Consider the following 20,378-nt stretch of genomic DNA (forward strand, 5'->3'; position numbering starts at 1 on the left):
AATTGGAAGTACATAATCCCAGCCAAACCCTACGTACCTGTGGAGCTCACTGCAAAACGTGTGAGTAATGATGTGGCACATTTCACTGGTGTTTGCTGACCGCTGCCCCCGGCACCAGCTGTTTTTTCACAGCTCTGCTTTAGCTTATCAGCCCTCCCTGATATTGGGCTAAATTCCAAATAAAGCAGGGGAATCAGCTGGCAATTCATTTCATGTGTAGCATTTTTTTCCTCCACACTTAATTGAGCATTCCACTTCGAGTAATCCTCGGCATTAGATTAAATCTCTATTGATCTCGCTTTAATGAGCTCACCACTGTGACCAACAGCCCCTTCTCCCGCGGCAGATGGAGACGTGGCCATCCAAACGTGTGGCAGAAACACCTTGTTTAAGAGGACTGACACCTTCTCCTCCGTACAGCCATCCTTGGCACCCCTTTGCCCCGGAGTCTGCAGACCCAAAGCCAGCAGATACGCCCTGTTCTTTGCACCGTGCCTTTGTGAGACTCCTATTGCAGGGAATTTCTGTATAAACACTGCCAAGAGCTTCCTGCCTAGAGATTTCACCCCTGAGCAGGCAATGTCCATGTCCATCAGTGTGAGGGCAGGTAGCTGGAGGCTCTGTGTGAGCTCTTTCCTGTGCCACAGGGAAACCAGGAATACTGGAGTGCTTGCAGCTCTCACTGCCTGCTTAAGGGGAAATATTGCAAATTCAGGTCTGGGCAAATCAATCTTGTGAGCTACAGAATTGATTCCAGTCTTGCATTTAAATTTCGACTTGAGGATAAAATATAAAAAGAAGGAAATCTCCCTTTCCTCCCTTGTGATGAAAAAAAAAGTGATTAATGAGTAAATCCTAATGACAAACACATCCTAATGACCCAGCACTTTATGATTTGCTGCACCGTAGCATTTTGTAGACTTCATGGCCCAGCTGATCTTTAGGGTCAGCTAATTGCACCTTCTACCTGGCAAAGGTCATGGGCATTTCCTGGGTGATTATTGCATACAGCCCAACAGCTTGTGTTGGAACTGAACAGTTTAACCCTGTTTGAAAAACCCTGATGTACAGATGGCAACATGGGGTGTTCTTGGGGAGGGGGTGGGGACCAGTATAGTGCTATGGAAAAGACAGTTTAATTGAAATCTCATTCCCACATGGTTTAAGAGCTTGTATCATCAAAAGATGTCATAAACTAAATAATGCATTAAAGCTCTATGCCCAGTTTTGGTGGTTTTGTGACAAGTGGTGTTGCTCAAGCACAGCTGAGATGCAGCCACCGAGGCAGGGACGTTGTCTCATGTGTTTTAACTAGGAGTTTGCAATGTGAATTTGCCAGCACTGCCCATCATAATGTTCAAGTTTGGTTATTGCTCACTTGCTTTTTTCCTCTTTCTTATCTACAAGACACAATATGTCTTGCATCAGCAGATTGTGATTAATAGTCATGATGTGAAATGACATTAATTAGCAATAGCTATTGCTAATGATTAATAACAGCAGCTAAGTGAAACCTTGGCTGCAGTGATTTATTTTGGTACTTTTATTGAGCTGTGCATCTGGCAATATTGGGATGCTGTAAGGGCTTCAGGGGGGAATGTCTGTGTGGGGATGTGAAGAGCTGAGAAACATGTTGAGTAAAGCAGGTGAGTGGACATGTCCCTCCTTATCCTCATGATCCACTAGGAAATTTGGGTGCTTCAGTGGGATGGAAGATGGAAGCTCATCAATGCAATGAGGCTTCAGCACAGGTCATAGAATCATGCAATGTTTTGTCTTGGAAGGGACCTCAAGACCATCTTATTCCATCCTTCCTGCCATGGGCAGGTACACCTGACCAGCTTGTTCAGGGCCACATCCAACCTGACCTTGAACACTTCCAGGGATGGGGCAGCCACAGCTTCTCTGGGCAACCTGTGCCAGGGCCTCACCACCCTCATAGTAAAGAAATTCTTCTTCACACCTAATCTAAATCTCTCCTCTTTCAGTTCAAAACAACTCCCTCTTGTCCTATCGCTATCTGCCCATGTAAAAAAAGTCTCTCTCTTTTTTTATAAGCTTCCTTTAGGTCCTGGAAGGTACTCTAAGGTCTCCCCGGAACCTTCTCTTCTCCAGGCTGAACACCCCCAGCTCTCCCAGCCTGTCTCCATAGCAGAGGTGCTCCATCCCTTTGAGCATTTTTGTGATCTTCTCTTTTTTGTGCTGGGGGGCTCCACAGCTGGATACAGTGCTCCAGGGGGGTTTCACAAGGGCTGAGTAGAGAGGGAGGATCACCTCCCTCAACCTACTGCCCACCTAGGTCCCCTATAAACTGTGAATTCCAAAAGTGATCAGGGAGAAGGCTGTAATTACTCATGTTGGAATGAGAGGTGGGATCACCTCTTGTGGGGTGTCACAGGATTTTTAAGACACAGAAACCCTGTCTGGGGTGTAAGAGCTTTCGTCCTGGTGCTGAATCTCTGTGTGCCCACCTGGAGAGGAATTGCTCTTCCCTTCCATGAGACATTGAGGCCTCGCTTCAGGAATGATGAACTGGAGCCAGGTTTGGATTCCTGATGAAGTCCTGCCTCAGAGACCAAAATGTAAGTTGTGTTGTACAGATTTTATGCAGCTCCTTCACAGGAAAATGTTGTTTGAATGCCTGTAACTTTGACATTTAATAGGAGACAAGCCAGAAGCACAAAGCAATAATCTCCACTGTTGCTAGGAAGGACCTGAAGGAAATTCCATCTTGAACATCCCTGCACTTTGGTAAAACAAATTGGAAACTAGAATTTGCAATATGGGAACATAATTGTTGTTTATTACTCAGCTGAACAGAACGGGCCCCTCTTCAGCATGGCCTTAGTGCTGGTTCCACCTTCTGGGAGAACTAACTAGCATTTGGATTAAATACAATTATTCCTTTTTTTCTCCTGCTTCCTATTAATTATATGCAATTTACTCTGAAAAGATCTGTTACTGTGCTAATCTTAGCAATCGCTGTACTGCAAGCAAAAACATTGCACAACCCTCTACGTCTGTAAGTGCTTCCAGAGATGAAATTTCAAATTAAAAAGCAGCAACAAAAATATCCTGGACCACTGCTACAGTTTCCCTCTGTGGCACAAAGGTTTCTAAGAGAAACATTTTCCTTTATTTATAGCCACTCCTGCTACCACTGCAGTTGTTCCTGTGGTCTATTCTTTCTAATTTAAGTTGCAGTACCCGGTTATTTGATTTGTCTCCAGTGAGCCACGCAAAGGGATGATGCAGGCGGTGTAATAATAGTCTGTGCTGGGCAGGGACTGACGGTCTGGGTTACACAGAAACGTCCCACAAGCCTGGAGGAAGTGTTGGGCAACTGAGAGCTGAGGGGCTGGAAACCTTTCAGTGAAGAGCTGGTGGCTGGAGTCCAACTGCAGGTTAAGTGTGATGGAAAGATGGTTTCTGAGCATTGAGAGATTCTGTAATGCCTTGAAAGGTGCAGATGAGAAAATGAGCGTAGAAGGGAATGTGAAGGGGTGAAAACCCATTCACAAAACCCCCAGAAGAAAACCTCAGAGAGCACAGCTGCCAAAGTTTGACTGACAAGAGTCAGAGGTGGCTCCTACACCGCAGGCTGACTTTCTCTGCAGGCTTTGTCAGAGCTTACAGACAAGGCTGTGGGAGGGAACCCTGACCTCCTGTGGCCCATGTCAGAGCATTTTCGGGAGCACTGGGCTGGCAGTGGTCAGGTAACTGCCACCCACAGACATAAAGGGCCAAGATGACCTTCTCCTCTGACATCCAAGAAGCGAAGGCCTCAGAGGGCCCTACACTGGAACCAGTAACTTTCAAGCCAGTTCAATCAACTATTTTAGAACCAGGCACTGTCTTTGTAGTGATCTTTGTCAAGTGCTTTGAAGCCCGTTACAAGAAACATCCATTTTTATTGCCATCCCAGCTCGTGATAGTCTGTGACCTGGAAGGTCCAAAGGATCAAGCCAACAATGAGATGAAGTTAGAGCAATGATCCTGGTGGAGTTGCAGTCCAGCCAACCTGCCTAAGCAGCTACCACATCCTGAAAATTCACAGGCGTGGGATCACAGAATCCCAGAATATACTGAGCTGGAAGGGACCCACAAGCATCATCAAAGTCCAAATCCTGTCCCTGCACAGGACAGCCCCAAGAATCACACCTTGTGCCTGAGAGCATTGTCCAAATGCTTCTTTAGCTCTGGCACTCTTGGTGCTGTGACCACTTCCCTGGGGAGTCTGTTCCAGTGCCAGGATCCATCTGACTATCGATGGATGTACAGTGTGGGTGCTGAGAACTCACTCGGGTCACTTTTGTAATCAGTAGGGTGAGAGGCACCTCCCAGTGGAACAGAGGGTGTAACTAATGTCCGTTTTGCAGCCCACGGGCTGCACAGAGGAGAGATCACAGAATCATAGAATGAGTTGAGTTGGAGGAGACCTTAAAGATATACTGGCACAGCCACTGGTTTTGTGTTTCCTGTTGGTTTATTCCATCCAAGCCCCAGGTCAGTGTCTGTGGTGTCATGTTGTCCGTACAAAATGCCTTGCTCTCCCCAGGGACTGCAGAAGGATTTTGGCATCCCTCACTGGGCTTTTGCATCTATGGTGGGACCAATTTTGCTCAAGGTTTTGCGACACTTAAAAATAGGTTGTGCCTGGAACAGGGCTACAAATGGAGTGAGAGTCTGTGGGGCTGCACAATCTCTGATCCAAGCCTGATGATTAATGAGAACATGAGACTTTGCACTGAATTTCCATACCACGATGTGTCTGGTTGACCCACAGAAGTAATTTGAAACCAACTTTCAAATTTATTCCCTTTTGCTCCTGGTGCAGCCTGGTGTGCAATTTTTCAGCGGTAGCACTGAGCTAAGTGGAGTCAATGAGGGTTAAAAGGGCTTTAAGAAAAAAAAAAAGGAAGTCATGTTTGGTCAGGTTATTATTATCCCATATCGATCCCTGCAGGATTTATTGGGCAGCCCATGGAAAGTTGTACTGACACAACTGAGTGGGCAGCACAAGGAAATGTTGGGATTGCTTGAATTGACATAGCTAGAGAAAGTGTTTGACAGCCTATGGCATGAAGAGAAAGGGCTCCTTTAAAGTGAAACTCAGTGGAGTGACTTATCTACTCACTCACATCTACTACTGACTTACCCACCCAGAGCACCATCCCTAGTGCAGTAAAATCAGACTAAAAATAGGAAAAGACTAAGTATTTTTTAGGTTTTGTTGGAAAGAACTCGATGCACAGAGAAGATGTTCACAGAAATGCATTGAAGACTTTTTGGTGGATAGTATTGGAAAACTATTAGTAAACTCTTCAGCACAGTTCATGTGCACAGAGACGGAAAATGAAAGGTGGGAATGAAAGGAAGGCAAAGCAAGACAAAACGAAATAGTTTAATGATTAGTAAAGCTTCTGTATCAGAAAGAATAAAGTTTGTGATTGAATAACTGAGAAGTCAGAACTCAGCTGGTTCACACAGCTGAGACAGGCTGAGGGACATGGGGTCATTCAGCCTGGAGAAGAGAAGGCTTCAGGGAGACCGTAGAGCCCCTTCCATACCTAAAGGGGCTCCAAGAGAGCTGGAGAGGGACTTTTCACAAGGACATGGAAAGATAGGAGAAGGGGGAGTGCCTTTAAGCTGGCAGAGGGCTGGGTTAGATTAGATATTAGGAAGAAATTCTTTACTGTAAGGCTGGTGAGGCACTGGCACAGGTTGCCCAGAGAAATTGTGGCTGCTCCATCCCTGGAAGTGTTCAAGACCAGACTGGATGGGGCTTTGAGCAACCTAGGATAGTGGAAGGTGTTTCTGCCCATGGCAGGGGGGTGGAATGAGATGATCATTAAGGTCCCTTCCAACCCAAACCATTCTATGATTCTAGCTGAAATAGGTTATCCCACATGATAGGGGACTTCTGGGAACTCAGGAGCTCATGTCTGTGACTCTCAAGGGAACTAAATAAGTAGTTTGGCATCTCCTTTTTCCACCGAGCAAAGTGTTGAGCCCCACTGGCTGCTGTTAAAACCTCAGCCTGTGTTTCTTATTGCCACTCTATATAGAGTGTAGCCCCAGTGTAACTGTAATACATTGAGCTTATTATCCTCATTTTCCAGCACAGCAGAACTGAATGCAGTTACAAAGCCTCTTAGAGGTGATTTGACTATGCAGATGCTCTACAGCCTGCTGCTTTTGCAGCCACATTTAGTGCCTGTTGAAGAACAGAAATCCTTCTAGGCTGATATTGGAGCCATCTGGTGATGTCTTTTTCAGTCCAGTAAACACTTCTGGGTTCAGTTTAGAGGATGTCAGTATGTAACAGCTTATTTAAGAGCCAGAATGGATGAATAGAGACTGAGTGACTATGAGGAGTACCCCTTGGGAATGATGCAAGTGATTATTCCTAACATTAATGATAGACAGGAGAAATCTGAATTGTTTCTCTTTGAGCGTGGGTTAGGGGATTGAGCAGAATTTCAGTGGCATCTCTGGAAATGTCAGCAAACCTCCCATTTTGTGGGATGACTTGAATGTAAAAGTGTATCTGCATTGAGTGGCATCCTGCTGTACTGCTTGGAGCAGAGTAACACCATAGACCCAGTGGGCTGCAGAGGGAGATGCAGCACGTAAAGGATGCACAGTGTCTGTTATACACGTGATTATACGCGTTGCTCCCCTGGAGGTGGTTTTTATCACCACACAAAGCTCCTGGCTCAGCACCATGTCTGATGGAAGCAGGTCACCCAGTCCACCTTCTTCCCATACCCTGGCTTTTCTTTAGACCATTCCCATCCATGATGGGACCAGCCTCATTCCACGGGACTGGCAACCTCTCCTGAGCTCGTACCTGTGGCTGGCTTTGACCTTGGCAGCTCCTAAACTGTGTGTTACAGGCCAAGGTAATTCATGCAAACAATATGACTTGGTTTGGACAGTGATTTAGAAACAACCCTCTTCGGATGGTGTTTCCAAAGAACAGAAAGGTCTTTTTGTTACTGGGTTTTCTCTTCACTGAAGTGCCTCTCTTTAACTTGTATTGCAACTGTGACGGTTCCAGGAGCCCGTTCACTAATCGATAGGATCCGTGCTCGTGCATCCAGCTGCTCACATCCCTCCCTGTGCCTCCAGGTCAGTTGTTCAGGCAGCAGATGTGTCCCTGTCACCCCTCCTTTACAGACTGATTCTCCATGCTTTGCTTTCTGCACAACACCTGCAGCAGCACCAGGCCGTGCTGGGAACCAGGAGGGTACTGCAGATTCCTCCAGATTCCTCTCTAACAACTGCCCTTTCCCCACGTATATCCACAGGGTAAAGGAATAGGGAGAACTTCCAGGAAACTTTCAAACAGATATTCCACTGGTCCCTTCCCTGCCAGACATGAGAGGTTTTCCATTTTCCCTGTCCAGCAAATCCCTCCACTGTGCCCATGACTGAGCCACATGGTGGTACCTGTTGCCATCACAGCTTCACCTGGTGCTCTTCATTTTCTCTTTTTCCCACAGTGGCCCTGGTGCTGCCAAGCCTTAATGAGATTGCAGGTTCCCCTGGTGGCAGCCCTGCTGTGCTGCGAGGCATTTGCTGCTTTCAGGTGGTGTCAAGCCATAACTAATACTTTTAAAACCAACTGCTAGAGGATGAAGTTTTGAGATGGTTCACAGACATTTCATATTATGAGCCATATTTTATGGCAGAAATTAATTCTCACAGTCATTCATGAGTGCACGTTTCTTCCTCTTACAGCCCTTTGCTTCTTCCCTGGCATTCACTGTTGTTCTCTGCATGGCACAGTGGTATTAGGAGACTGAGAGTGAGATTTTATCATATTTTTGGTCGTAATTAGTGGGTAGGTGTTGTTGGAATGGGTGGTCAGGCTCACCAGGCTGCACCTTTCCGCCGTGCCCTTTGTGGGCACCTGCTGCATTCTGGTGCTGGGAACTGCACCAGCAAAAAAACCTTCTGTGGCACAAAACCCAGAGTGCTCAGTGCTAGTTTAGCTCCCTGGGCTGGCACTGTGTGGGTCAGGGACACAGCAGTGAGGTGAAAGGGAAGTTGCAGGATGCATGCTGGGGTCAGGGACAGCACCAGGGAGCCGGACATCCTTCTTGGCAATGCTCAAAGGTAGGTTGGCTCCACTGTATAATAAAATCACAGCTACCCAGACCCCTGTGGAGCTGCATATCCTGTAACAGCTGCCCTTCAGTTCCAGTGTGAGAACTGAGGTATTGGAATTTGTTCAACAAATGCAATCTCTTTTCTTCTTCAGGAGCTGGTCAATCAGATGGTGTTCAGGATACCTCTGCCCTTCTTAAGGGAATGAGATAAGCAGTAAAGGCAGTCCTGAGGTTTGCCAGCCTTTATCTCCCATCTCTCTCACAGCCTCCCATGTTTGTCCTGATCTCAGAAACCTTCAGAACAAATCAGAGGCTTCTTGATTTGATAATCTGGGAACACGCCGGGGCTGCTGGGAGAGAGGCAGGAGGCATGGTGGGAAAGCATGCCTGGCTTCCCTTGGTGCAGGCAGGAGGAATCTCTTCTCCATGACAGGGGACAGTGGTTCCCATTCAAAGTACTGGGAAGCCATAACACAGACGCCTGAGGTCACCTATCCAAGGACACAGGGGGTTGCACAACCTTATGCATCACACCCAACACATCTGTGCCTTCAGGTGTCACTTGTGCTCACCTGAGTTACTCAGCCTGACAAAGGTTGGCTTCCTGCACATCTGTGCTCCTCCCAGAAGCACTCTGCAGAGTGAGTCACTCTGCAGTGTGGCAGCAGCTGGGACCTACTGGTGTCTGCTAAAACCTTTACACCTCTTCAGATTTCCCAGAGAGGTCAGCTTTGTGCCGTGAGCCCAGTGCAATATGTGGGAATGGGTTTTGTGAAAAGACTGAAGACAATATGTTCCTTGGGGTAGCTTAGGGCTCCAGAAAGATCTCTGCAGTCCATGGAAGTCCCAAAAGTGCTGGGGTTTCACTTCATTCAAAAACTGTTCAAACCTAAAGAGGGATGAGATGTACTCCTCATGGGAGGGGAGCATGCTTATTTGCCTTTTGGTGGTTTATTTTTAAGGAAATGACCTTTTTGAGCTGTTCAGCAGCTGCTCTTTCTCCATCATTTATTTTGCTTTCAATATTTTCCAAAATGTAAAGAAGAAGTCATAACCCCACCACCCCAAGAAGAAGAATGGTATGAGACAGCTTAGATGATTTAACCAGTCCTCTGCTTTCCCAGGCAATCAGTGCAGATAAATTGATTGATGAATCTGCGCCCTCAAAACCAAAAATCATCACTGATGTGATCAGGGGAATAATTCACTTTGTCTTATTCGATGAAGCCAGACTGTTGCCTGCGTGAAATTCCCTCTGAAAATGGAGGGAGGGAGGGAGGGGTTCGTCTGTCTGGGAGCTGTGACCGTGCTCCTGATTCACGGCACAGACTCATTCCAGCTCACTCCAAATAATATCTTTCCCTGGGGACTGACTGCAACGGGCAGCTGCCAGCAACCAACTTGTCTGGTGCCTCCTCCCCTCCTTGGCAGGACTCCCACCCCCAGGTTTTTAGGGGACGTGTGAAAAAAGGGGCATTTCCTGCCCCTTGGAGATGTAACTAAAAGGAAGTCAGTGCTTCTCTTTCACTTCTGACAACATGGAGGGGGCTGACCACAGCAGGGAATTTTGCCTGTAACATTTTAGAGTAGGTAGAAGAATCCTGACTGAAACAACAATAAACACCAAGAGGAAATTCTGGAAAAAATATCCCAACTCCTGCTCTTCCGGCACCTGAAAGTCAAGATCTGGAAAATACAGGTCCAGTGGGAGCACCTTTGTCCCAGCCTTTCAGCTTAATGTGAGGTCTCAGCTCTTCCAGCAGTGTAAGAAGCTCAGTGCAGGTTGGTACTGTGCTGTTGCTTTTTAGAAAGTTAGGGAAAAAAAATAAAAATGGAATTTGTGGACACAGGGGTAGTTGTGATGTGCTGTGGAAGTCGGCCTGGCTTTTATAAAGGGAAGTCCTGCCATATGGTCCCACTGGAGTTTTCTGAAGGTGTCAACAAGCCTTTGGATAAAGGATATCCTGTTGATATAACCAGCTTGTATTTCCTGAGAGCTGCAGACAGCATCTCTCACCACAGGCTTTTAAGGAAAGACAAGGCGTAAATGGGAAGGTCCCTGGATGAATAAAAAGGGAATGAATAAAAAACCCAGGAAACAGAGAGTGAGAGCTCATGGTCAGGTCTTGTGGTGGAGGTTGATCAGCAGTGGTGTCCCCTGGAGATTTGTGCTATTTGCTCACAGAATCATTCATGAGCTGGAAAGGAGGAAACAGTGAAGTGGCAAGGTTTAGTTATGATTCAAAACTACTCTGGGTATTAAAGATGAGGAAAGACTGGGAAGAATTGCAGAATCTCAGTGACTGGACAGACAAATGATGCCCAAGGGGAAAAGCAGCCCTCAACTCACATGTGGCCCTGAATTGGCTTTTACCAGCCAGTAGTGGAGAGTTGGGGCTATAACAGATAGTTCCATGGAAACATCAGCTAAGCATTAAAACAAATCAAATGTTGGGAATTGCTGGGAAAGGGATGAGAGAGAAAAGCAGACAATGTTACTACATAACTGTGTAACTCTATGGCTTTTCTAGCTGGAATCCTGTGTGCAGCTCTGGTCCTCTCGCTTGAAAAGGAAACAATAGATGTAAAAAGATTCAGATGAGGATTAAAAGGCTGATAATGAGTCTGTAACTACTTGATGTAGGGGAAAACTAAATAAGTTACTACTTCAATCTAAGTGATAAATCTATAACGTCATGAACATCATATAGAAGGTGAAGAGATTGATTTTTCATTGCACTTTCCAATAACAGAAGAAGGAACCAGTGATTTTAAGTAGGAGAGGACAAGCTCAAAGCAAACGGAAGGAAGTGACTCTTCATGCCTGGAGTTAAACTTTGGAACTTCCTGCCACACTGTGTTGTGGGAACCAAAAACTAATGTGGCTTCAAAAGCATCCCTTCAAGCAGCCTCTTCGAGGAAGAGAGAGATTGAGTGTTATTAATATACCGAACTCACCTTTTCAGGAAGGGCCTGAACTGCAAGTGATTGCAAAATGGAAGTTTGCTTTGTCCAGTTCCTACTCCCTTCCCGAGGCATCTGCTTTGGCTGATGTCAGAGAGGGATTCTTAGAGACAATGGAGATTGGTCCTTGGGCTGCACTGAGTCAAGGAATAAGCTCATGCACTGACCATCAGCCCCTTCACAGTGGTTTGAGTGTCGCACACTTTTCTCAGCATTGCTGTGTATTTAAGACCTTGTCGTGGTTTAATCCTAGCCAGGAACTCAGCCCTACACAGCCCTTGCTTGCTCCTCTCTGGTGGGAGGGAGGACAGAACTGGAAAAGTGAGAAAACTCGTGGTCTGGGACAAAGACAGTTTAATAGAGGAAGCAAAAGCTGTACACACAAGCAAAGCAAAACAAGGAATTCATTCAGCACTTCCTACAGGCAGGTGTTTGGCCGTGCCCAGGAAAGCTGGGCTCCAGCACATGTAACAGTGACTTGGGAAATCAAACACCATCGCGCTGAATGTCCCCCCTTCCTTCTTCTCTTCTCATATGCTGAGCATGATGTCCTACACTCTGGAATATCCCTTGGGCCAATTGGGGTCAGCTGTCACAGCTGTGTACCCTCCCAAATTCCTGCGCGCTCCCAGCCCACTCACTGGTGGGGTGGAGTGAGGAGCAGAAAAGGCTTTGACTCTGTGTAAGCTCTGCTCAGCAATAATGAAAACATCCCTGAACTACCAACACTGTTTTCACCACAAATCCAAAACACAGTCCCATACATGCTATTACGATGAAAATTGCCCCGGCCAAACCAGCACAGACCTCAAAGACCCAACCTAGGAAGCAGACAAAGCAACGATATCAGACATTCTATCTCATTTTCATGAGCCTGTGCCTGCTTCACTGTCCTTCAGCCTGTTATCTGCAGATTTTCATTTCTCCTCTTATGGGAACACCACTTGCAGTCATTATCAGTTTGAGGATTTTGCAACTATCCACTGCATAAAAAGGTAGAATGATCACAAAAGATGTAGATTCATAGTATATTATTTCAAGTGCTATATTTAACTAAATTACCCCCTCTTTTGGAATTGTTTGTTATTCCTTTGGTGATAGAACAGCATCCTGTTTGCCTGCACATACTGCAGCTGCAGATTTTTAGTGAAATCCTCATGGGTTTCTTGAAATAGCTTTAGAACTGAAACCTCCCAAACACTGCACTGCACTTCCAATTTATTTAACCAGATCCTAGAGTAAAACAACTGTTCCTGTCCTATTGTTGTTCTTCAGAAGGCATGGACATGGTGTTTGTTTAGTGCAAGTGCTTAAAAATACCCCTGGAATTATACAACTTTATCTTTATTAAGCTATGTGACTCAGATTGGGCAAATTCCAGAAGGTATGTTTGCTTCCATAACCTTAACTCAATTATGCTGCACAGCCTACGTGAATAATCCATTGTCAGCCACAGGAAATGCAGATCTTGTTGAACTACTACAACCTGATTACAGACAATGATCCATAAACTGGTAGTTCTGAGTAATATTAATGACTTTCCTGAACATTTGATTTAGATATATGGCTAAGTAATTTAGATACATGGCTAAGTAATTAATTCAGCACTATAAATTTGGAGAGTTTGTAAGTGTTAAGTTGTGCTGCTGTTAGGACAAACAGTTATGTGTTCCAGCAATATTCCTTGCTTTCTAAATTCTACAAGTATTTCTCTTCCTCACAGGGAGCTAGGATTGCTAATTACTTTTCAAAGAGGTGATCTTCACATGAAGGTTTTATTTTGTAAACACAGAATAGGTCTGAGTCCAACCTAAAGGAGGCTTATGGATTAAGGTTCCTGGTGTTAATTATGCCTAATAACAACTGTGTAGCTTTGGAGAATATTCAGAATCTGAACATCTGCTGCTAAATAACAGCCGAAAGCACAGTTGAAAACCTGGCTGGTAAAAGATACAGATGAGGTAGCCCCCAACTAATCCCTGGGAGATGAGAGACAGATTGGACAAACTGCCAGTGCCAGAAGTTTCACAGTCTTCCCAGGCACCTATCCACTGTCTGTCCTCTAACAAACAGGGTTCTGCCATCTTTAACTTAACTCTTTGGTTTTAGTTTAAACTCCTTATACCTGACCCTCCCCAGGGGACACGGAGAGTAGTTTACAATCTCCCTTTCCACAGGCACCTTGCCCACTGTCATGTAAGATTCTCTGAGCAGGTCTAGGCAGGAGAACCTGCCTTCCTAATAAAAAGAGAAATGAGGATGAAGATGTTGGCTGCAATAGAGTGACTGTCCAGTATGTTACACAGATCTGCAGAGTGACAGCTTGTGGCTCTTTGGTTAATGGTGTAAAGCTAAAATTAAAAGCACAGGTGTGGCATATCTTGATTAATCCAGACTACTCTCCTTACCCAAGATGATGTTCCTCAAAGGTATCTGGATACTGGAATGATCTTCATGCAGAGGTTCAAAATTACATCAAGAATAAAATTAATAAAATAGCGACATTATCTGCCTGAGGTCCAAAAAAATGAACAGGGGCACTGGAATTTTGAAAGTCACCAAAGAGCTCGCTCCATACTGGCACCGTCGTGGCAAATTCTGGGTTCAGTGGCAGTGTATTTCATCCAGGAGAGCAGAAGGACTTCCTAGAAAGGGGAACTAATGATGATGCCTTCTGCATGACAGATGATCTCACATATGGAATCCATTTGGCCAGGGGCAGCACCACCCATGGAGCAGATTACAATGATCCTCTCGGCTCCACGGCTTGCGCAGCTCCAGCCTCTCTGCCAGGACAGACGGGTTTGCACTGAGCACTTAAATATTCATTACCTTCATCCAGCAGATTAGAGGAAAAAGAGCAAACCCTGGAGATACAAGACTCTAAAGCAACAGCTGACAATACAGGAGATGCTTTGCTTGCTGCATCTGTTGCACAGATTACAGATAAGGAGCTGTGCTGCCGAGCCACAGCTTTTCTAGAAATTCTGTGTTTGGGGGACATTTCCCATGTGACAGGACCAAATCCTGCATCTCTCGGAACGAGAGAGCTGCCTCTGTTCCTTCTGGCACCCTTTTGCAGTGCTTAAAGATGTTGTTTGGGGAACAACAGTGGAAACCAGAAAGGCTGAAAAGGGTGCTAGGCTTCTGCCTGGAGTCTCATTGCACTGTATGCACAATCAGGGCACTGTATATATGATATATACACAATATATATACAATCAGGCTCTCTATATATGATTAGGGGACCTTACCCAGTGGAGATTGGCTTCTCTGTGTTTTCATATATAAATCTCTTAACTTTATTGCTCATCTTACCCTGCCCCTTGTTTTTCTCAATGACGTGTTGAACTTTGTGTTTTTCTGCATCTAATACTTGGTGTTTTTTCCACCACTGACACCAGTGTTGCAGAGCAGGAAACCCCAGTGAGTGCTGACTAATCAGGATTAGGTGGCATCTTTAAGAGGCTGGTAGAGACAAGGCTCAGACCAAACACATCTGCTCAATAATTCACTCTGCACACAGGTGCTGCCCTTGCCTCTGACTGAACTTCTAATGAACTGCAAATTGCAAACAAGGTTACCAGCAGCTTATCACTTGCTGAGGATAAAGAAGGTTGCAAGGAGTTGCTAAAAATACAGGAAGAGGTAGGAAAAGTGTTCCATTAAAACAAATTAAGGGCAAGGAGAGACTGTTGGTTTCTGAGGTTACCCTAAAGGGTTTGATGAACTGCAGCTCCTAAAGGGTGGTATCAATTATCTACTTCTTGCCTGGGCAAACTGGTTGCTGTGTCAGCTCAATGCACAGACAGTTCTTCTGATGTCATCTTAATCCCCATTAGACCAGTCATCTCTTCCTTCTCCTCTTCACCTCACTCCTCCCCTCCTCTCACCAGCACAAACTATTTACGGTCTGGGGTTTTTTTGACTCATCTTTAACATTTCTCTCTTTTCTGACCCTCCCCTTCCATTACCTCTGTATACTCTCACTCCTTTCAGCCATCTTCCTCCTGTCCTGCTCTTTTGGTCGTGCTGTCCCTGGAATCCTTCCTCTATCACAGGGCATATCACAGGTATCCAAAATCATTTTCCATCTTTTCAAGTCTTCAATACCACATCACCTCAGGGAAACCTGCCATTTGTCAAAAAGGGAGAGGGCAGTGGGTGAAATTTAAGGGTTGTGCTATACAGGACATAAAATCTAGTGGTCACGTCTGACTCTATTTCTGGCACCTTTCTCCCTCCACTTTCTCAGAGGTCTTGTCCTCCTCATCTCACTGTTTTTCTCTTACAGGTACTTCCTGCTGGCACTCCCATCTTGTATCAGAAAGAAAAATGTTCAACTTATTCTCTACTTGCTGCCTTTAGCCCCCCTCTTTTGAACAGTTCCTCCTCTTGATACTCTTCTCCCCTCACGTCTCCATTAGTTTTCTTTTTTATCCATTAAGCTTGTCCATAGAACTTATCCATTAAGCTACTTCTTATCTGTAACTGTCCAGCTTCCCTCCATCACCCCTCTTCTTTTATTTAATTTTTTTTAATTTCAATTTTTTTTGTATATTCCATTTTTTCCCTTTGTTTCTTTCTTCACACCCCCCCCCACTTGGTTTTCAATTAATTTGTTAATCTAGATGGGGGTTTTAGGCCCAGACTTTCTAGGGGTACCAAAACCAGGACAGCCACAATCTATTTTTTCTTTTTCTGATGATTTTCAGAATAGATGTTCAGTTCACTCCTTCCTCATATTGATTTCCTCAGCAGCTATTCACAGAGTTTATTCTGTGAATTGATTCAACATTAGGGCTATGTTATTTCCACCTAGTTGGAGAAGTAATGTGATGCTGTTTTCATTCCCTGCATATTCAAGGGCATGAAAGATCAAGCATGAATATATATCTGATCTTAGCCATTCATCCTGAATGTGAAACGTGCTCCCTATCAATGCTTTTACCTGAAAATAACCTTATAATTTTCAGAGATATCGTCTTAGATGTTAAATATAAACACTGACTTTTCCACTGTTACATCCAACATTGATTAAAATTGGAAAGAAATATTCAGAAGCAGTTATTTTTCATACTATTCCCTTAACTGTAATTGCTTCTTTCTCTACCCAGTCAATAAATCCACAGCAGAGATGACAGTTTCATGATTTTCAGTCCACAGACACTTCCTTCCCATGTATATAAAAGAATTAAGAGAAATTGGGGAAATTTTGTGGTTTTCTTGTCTAAATCAGGTAGGTATGAGGTATTTTTTGAATCTTGAGTTGTTTACCTCATACATAACAACCTTGACTATCCTGACATATGGACTGGTTACTAAGGAAACAACTGGGAAGCCCGTGTTGGGTCGGGCAGGTTGAGAAAACAAAAATCTAAACCAAAGCTTGTGTTTAGTCCTAATGACTACTTGGTCTGAATGTGTTTACCAGAAAGATCTCTGTGGAAACCTTGCCTGCAGCCAGTCTCCAGTTCCACTTTGCTTCTGGGTTCCCTCAGGCTGGGTTGCCACTGTGGTGGCCTGACAGCAAGTGTGGAGCACAGTCAATTTCCAGCTCCGGTGCTTTCTTCTACCTGTGTTTCCTCCATGGGTCTCTTTGCTTGGATACTTAATGGTCTCCAGCTTCTTCTAAGTTGGACAACCAATAACTTTGAATAGCATCCGCCTGTCAGTGAAACAGGGTGTTCTTATTAACCTCATTCTATCAATGTGAAAGTTAAAGTGACTCTCCTGTGGTCACAGGTTTCACATCCCTCACAGAGCAGGGACATCAATTAAACCAGTGCAGAAAAACCTTGTGGGGACTCTGAAGTGGATGGCACTCCAGAGAGAACAGTAATTATCATAATTAATGAGGGTGGTCATGCAGAGGGGGCTGTAAGTCTGCCAGCTTGACCAGTGATCATCCCTGTAGGAGTATGCCTGGGTGGTGGGACTCCTCCACTCGGTGCCTGAGCTCTGGGAGGAAAGGAGGATGTTGAGGAATATCAAGGAGTCTGAGAGAGAGACAGACTGCTGGAATCACACCCTGCCTTCCCTGGGACAGGCCCAACAGGCAGGCAGGACACAGGACACAGAGGATTCCCTGTCCTCTCTCTGCCTAGCTGAACTGAGAGACTCAGGGGACAAGGGGCAGTGGCAATAAGCTCCTGCCTGGCACAGCAGGTGCATCTCCTGCGTGACTGCTCCACCTCCCCAGTGCCCCAGAGTAACAGGTAGGAGGGTCTGCAAGGGAAACTGAATCCCCAGGTGCCCCAGAGTAACAGGTAGGAGGGTCTGCAAGGGAAACTGAATCCCCAGGTGCCCCAGAGTAACAGGTAGGAGGGTCTGCAAGGGAAACTGAATCCCCAGGTGCCCCAGAGTAACAGGGAGGAGGGTCTGCAAGGGAAACTGAATCCCCAGGTGCCCCAGAGTAACAGGTAGGAGGGTCTGCAAGGGGAACTGAACAATGACGAGGGTGATGGTTCCTCTGGGTTAGAGGTGTTGCTGAGGTTAAGTCAAAGGTCCTTCCATAAAGAAATTAAGATGAGTCATTGTCATAGGAGACTCCCCTCTGAGGGGAACAGAAGGCCCAAAATGAGAAGTCTGGTGGACACAGTCCCTTGGGAGGCAGTCCTGAAGGGCAAAGGGGACCAGGACATTCTTCAAGAAGGAAATCTTAAAAGTACAGGAACAGCCATCCCCATGTGCCAAAAGACAAGATAGTGGGAAAGAGGACCGTTTTGGCTGGACAAAAAGCCTTGGCTGGAACTCAGAGGGAAAAAAAGTTTATGACTTTGTAGGGAGATAATTTCTAATTTGGGCCAAAGCCCAACTAGAACTTGATCTGGTGGGGGTTGGTCTCTTCTCCCAAGTAACGAGCAACATGTGTAGAGGAAACAGCCTCAAATTGCACCAGGGGAGATTTAGATCCAATATTATGAAAAATTTCTCCAACAAAGGTGGTCAAGTATTGGAACAGGCTGCCCAGGGCAGTGGGTGAGTCACCATCTCTGAAGGTATTTAAAAAATGTGTAGATGTGGCACTTAGGGACAAGGTTTAGTGGTGAACTTGGCAGTTAATTAGGTTAATGGTTGGAATCTGTTACCTTAGGAGTCTTTTTCAACCTAAATTATTCTATGTGTAATTCCTATGATGTCCCATAATCTCAGGATTTAGATTGTGGTTGCATAAATTTGTCATTAGAGTTTTGTAAAACCTTGGGATTGAGGGAGAAACTTGGCCACTAAATATCATCCTTTAGAGCAGGATAAAATGGGGCCCTGGTCCGAGGGGCACCTAGCACACATAAATCTGAATGAAATCTGTAATTGGTGCTGTTTCCCAGCTTCATGTAACTCACAATGCAGCTGGAGAGCAGCGGTGTGCTTGGTAGCAGAAGTGCATTCACTGTTCACTTTCTTCTGGGATGGGTTTGAACTGCCTGTGTTTCCTCTGCCACTTTGTCAGGGCAAATCCGAGACATCCACCTGGGGGAATAAGGGACCCACAGCCAGGTGCAGCTGCCATATGGCACAGATGTGCATCTGGACTAAGAAAACTCAGCTCAAAAGGTCTGGGCTGGATATGAACCAATGGTAAATCCAGGAAGGAGCAATCTGACCCACCCTGCAGCTGCTGAGTCAAACTGATGCTCTGGTTGGTGTCTCGGCGAGGGCTGCAGAGGCCGAGAGGAGCTCGAGGAAACCCCTTGGAAAAACTGCCCTGAGATGAAGCGCCTTCAGCATCTCAATGTTTCCAGGGCAACCAGAGATGGAATTCAGATCTGATGAAAGTTCACCAAATTCGAGCTCCTTCAGACATAATATTTTTCACTGGCTGAACTGACATCTTTGGAAGTTGTTTGTGAACAGTGGCTCCAGTGTGCACGGCCATGGCAAGTATCAGCAAGGGCACAATAGGCAGACGTTACACATTCCTGGAAATAAGAGGCAGCTCCTTTGCCTTCAGTGCTGTTATTGTTCCTTGAGAACACAGACATCACTGTACTGTTGGATCCATGGCCATTTGGTGGGATTGCTATCTGAGAGGGTTTAGTAATGGAGACATCAGTAGAGGGTGGAAGCAAGCCCTGATATCTCTTTTTCCCCGATGATGTATTATCAATCCCCTATATATAACAGATACCAAAGGATTCATCTCCCTTCTCTTTTTTGGGTTTTATTTTTTAGCTTTCAGTGTTGCAACTGTATATGTTCCTGTTACCACATCAAGATTTCCCATGTTCTGGGTTTTCAGTAAATTCCAGAGCTCTGTGGTTTGTAAGGATGTTGAGCAAGTGCTGCTGTAAAATTATAATTTGCTATTTCTCATCTCTTCAAATGACACTTTGCTCTTTTTTATATGAAAGGGGAAAACAGGCATTCTTAACCCACATGTCCTAAACCGCTCATGGTTTGATTTATCGCATCTTACCCTTCCTTCCCAGATGAATGGTTCTAATGCTTTACTTTTATTTGTTCATTGCTGTAAGAATGCTGCTTGTCCCTGAACTCCCCGGTCCTGTTATTTATTTTTGAAACAGACTAACAAGCACTGGAGACCGTCTTCCGATGACAGCAATCACATACATTGTGTAACTGAATTATATAACCCTTCAGCCCATCCTTTATATAGCCTTGTCTACGTTTGCTTTTTGGATGCGGACACACAGCGAACGCAGTTCTCAGCTGACCTTCCTCCAGTAATAGCCAAGGACTTTTCCTGAGTCAGTGCTTGTACTAATTTATTGTGGCACAGAGGCACAGTGAACTATGACAGCTCTGTGGTGTAACTCCCAGCTGTGCACACGGATGCCACAGCAAGGCTTTCCACAGAGAGGAGTTACCCCGAAATCTCTGGAACAGTCTCCCATGTAGATAAGTCCTAATTTAGGACTTATCTACACATTCCGGTCTCTAGAGTCAGTTTGGGAATAATCACAGAGCTGAGTCAAGGAAAAATAAATGTATGAGCCATGAAGGTTGCCATGGATAGTGGAGCAGGGAGAGTACAAGGCTGGTGTGACGGGGTGGCTAAATAAAGTGGAAGTGACACAGTCAAAGACCTTGAAACATGCAGCACAAAATAAAATATTTCCCCAAAAGACAGATCACTCAATTAAAAAAAGAAAAAAGCCCCATTTCTGGGCAGAATGAGCTGTAAATCTCTGTGAGAATAGAGACAGCAACGTTCTTCTCAAGTTACAGTGAAGGGTAATAAATCTGCAGGTAATTCTCGGAGCGGCCGTTCAGCATGATGACGGACAGAGGTCTGCAGGGCTCTGCAGCCTGGCTTGCAGCTCCTCCTGCTCG

The 20,378-nt window shown here is 45.3% G+C and overlaps 1 long non-coding RNA gene across 1 annotated transcript in view; it reads right to left on the reverse strand.

Annotated features, from left to right (window-relative positions):
* The window catches only part of LOC113968212, a 30,070-nt gene extending 14,871 nt beyond the window's left edge, over nt 1–15,199 (reverse strand). Inside the window, exon 1 of the long non-coding RNA XR_003534427.1 lies at nt 15,056–15,199. This is a non-coding gene — a long non-coding RNA (uncharacterized LOC113968212). The remainder of the gene's footprint in view (nt 1–15,055) is intronic.
* Between the last annotated feature and the right edge of the window lie 5,179 nt (nt 15,200–20,378).

This window comes from Neopelma chrysocephalum, unplaced genomic scaffold (genome assembly GCF_003984885.1).
Source record: "Neopelma chrysocephalum unplaced genomic scaffold, ASM398488v2 Primary Assembly neopelma1_66, whole genome shotgun sequence".
Taxonomy (NCBI): domain Eukaryota; kingdom Metazoa; phylum Chordata; class Aves; order Passeriformes; family Pipridae; genus Neopelma; species Neopelma chrysocephalum.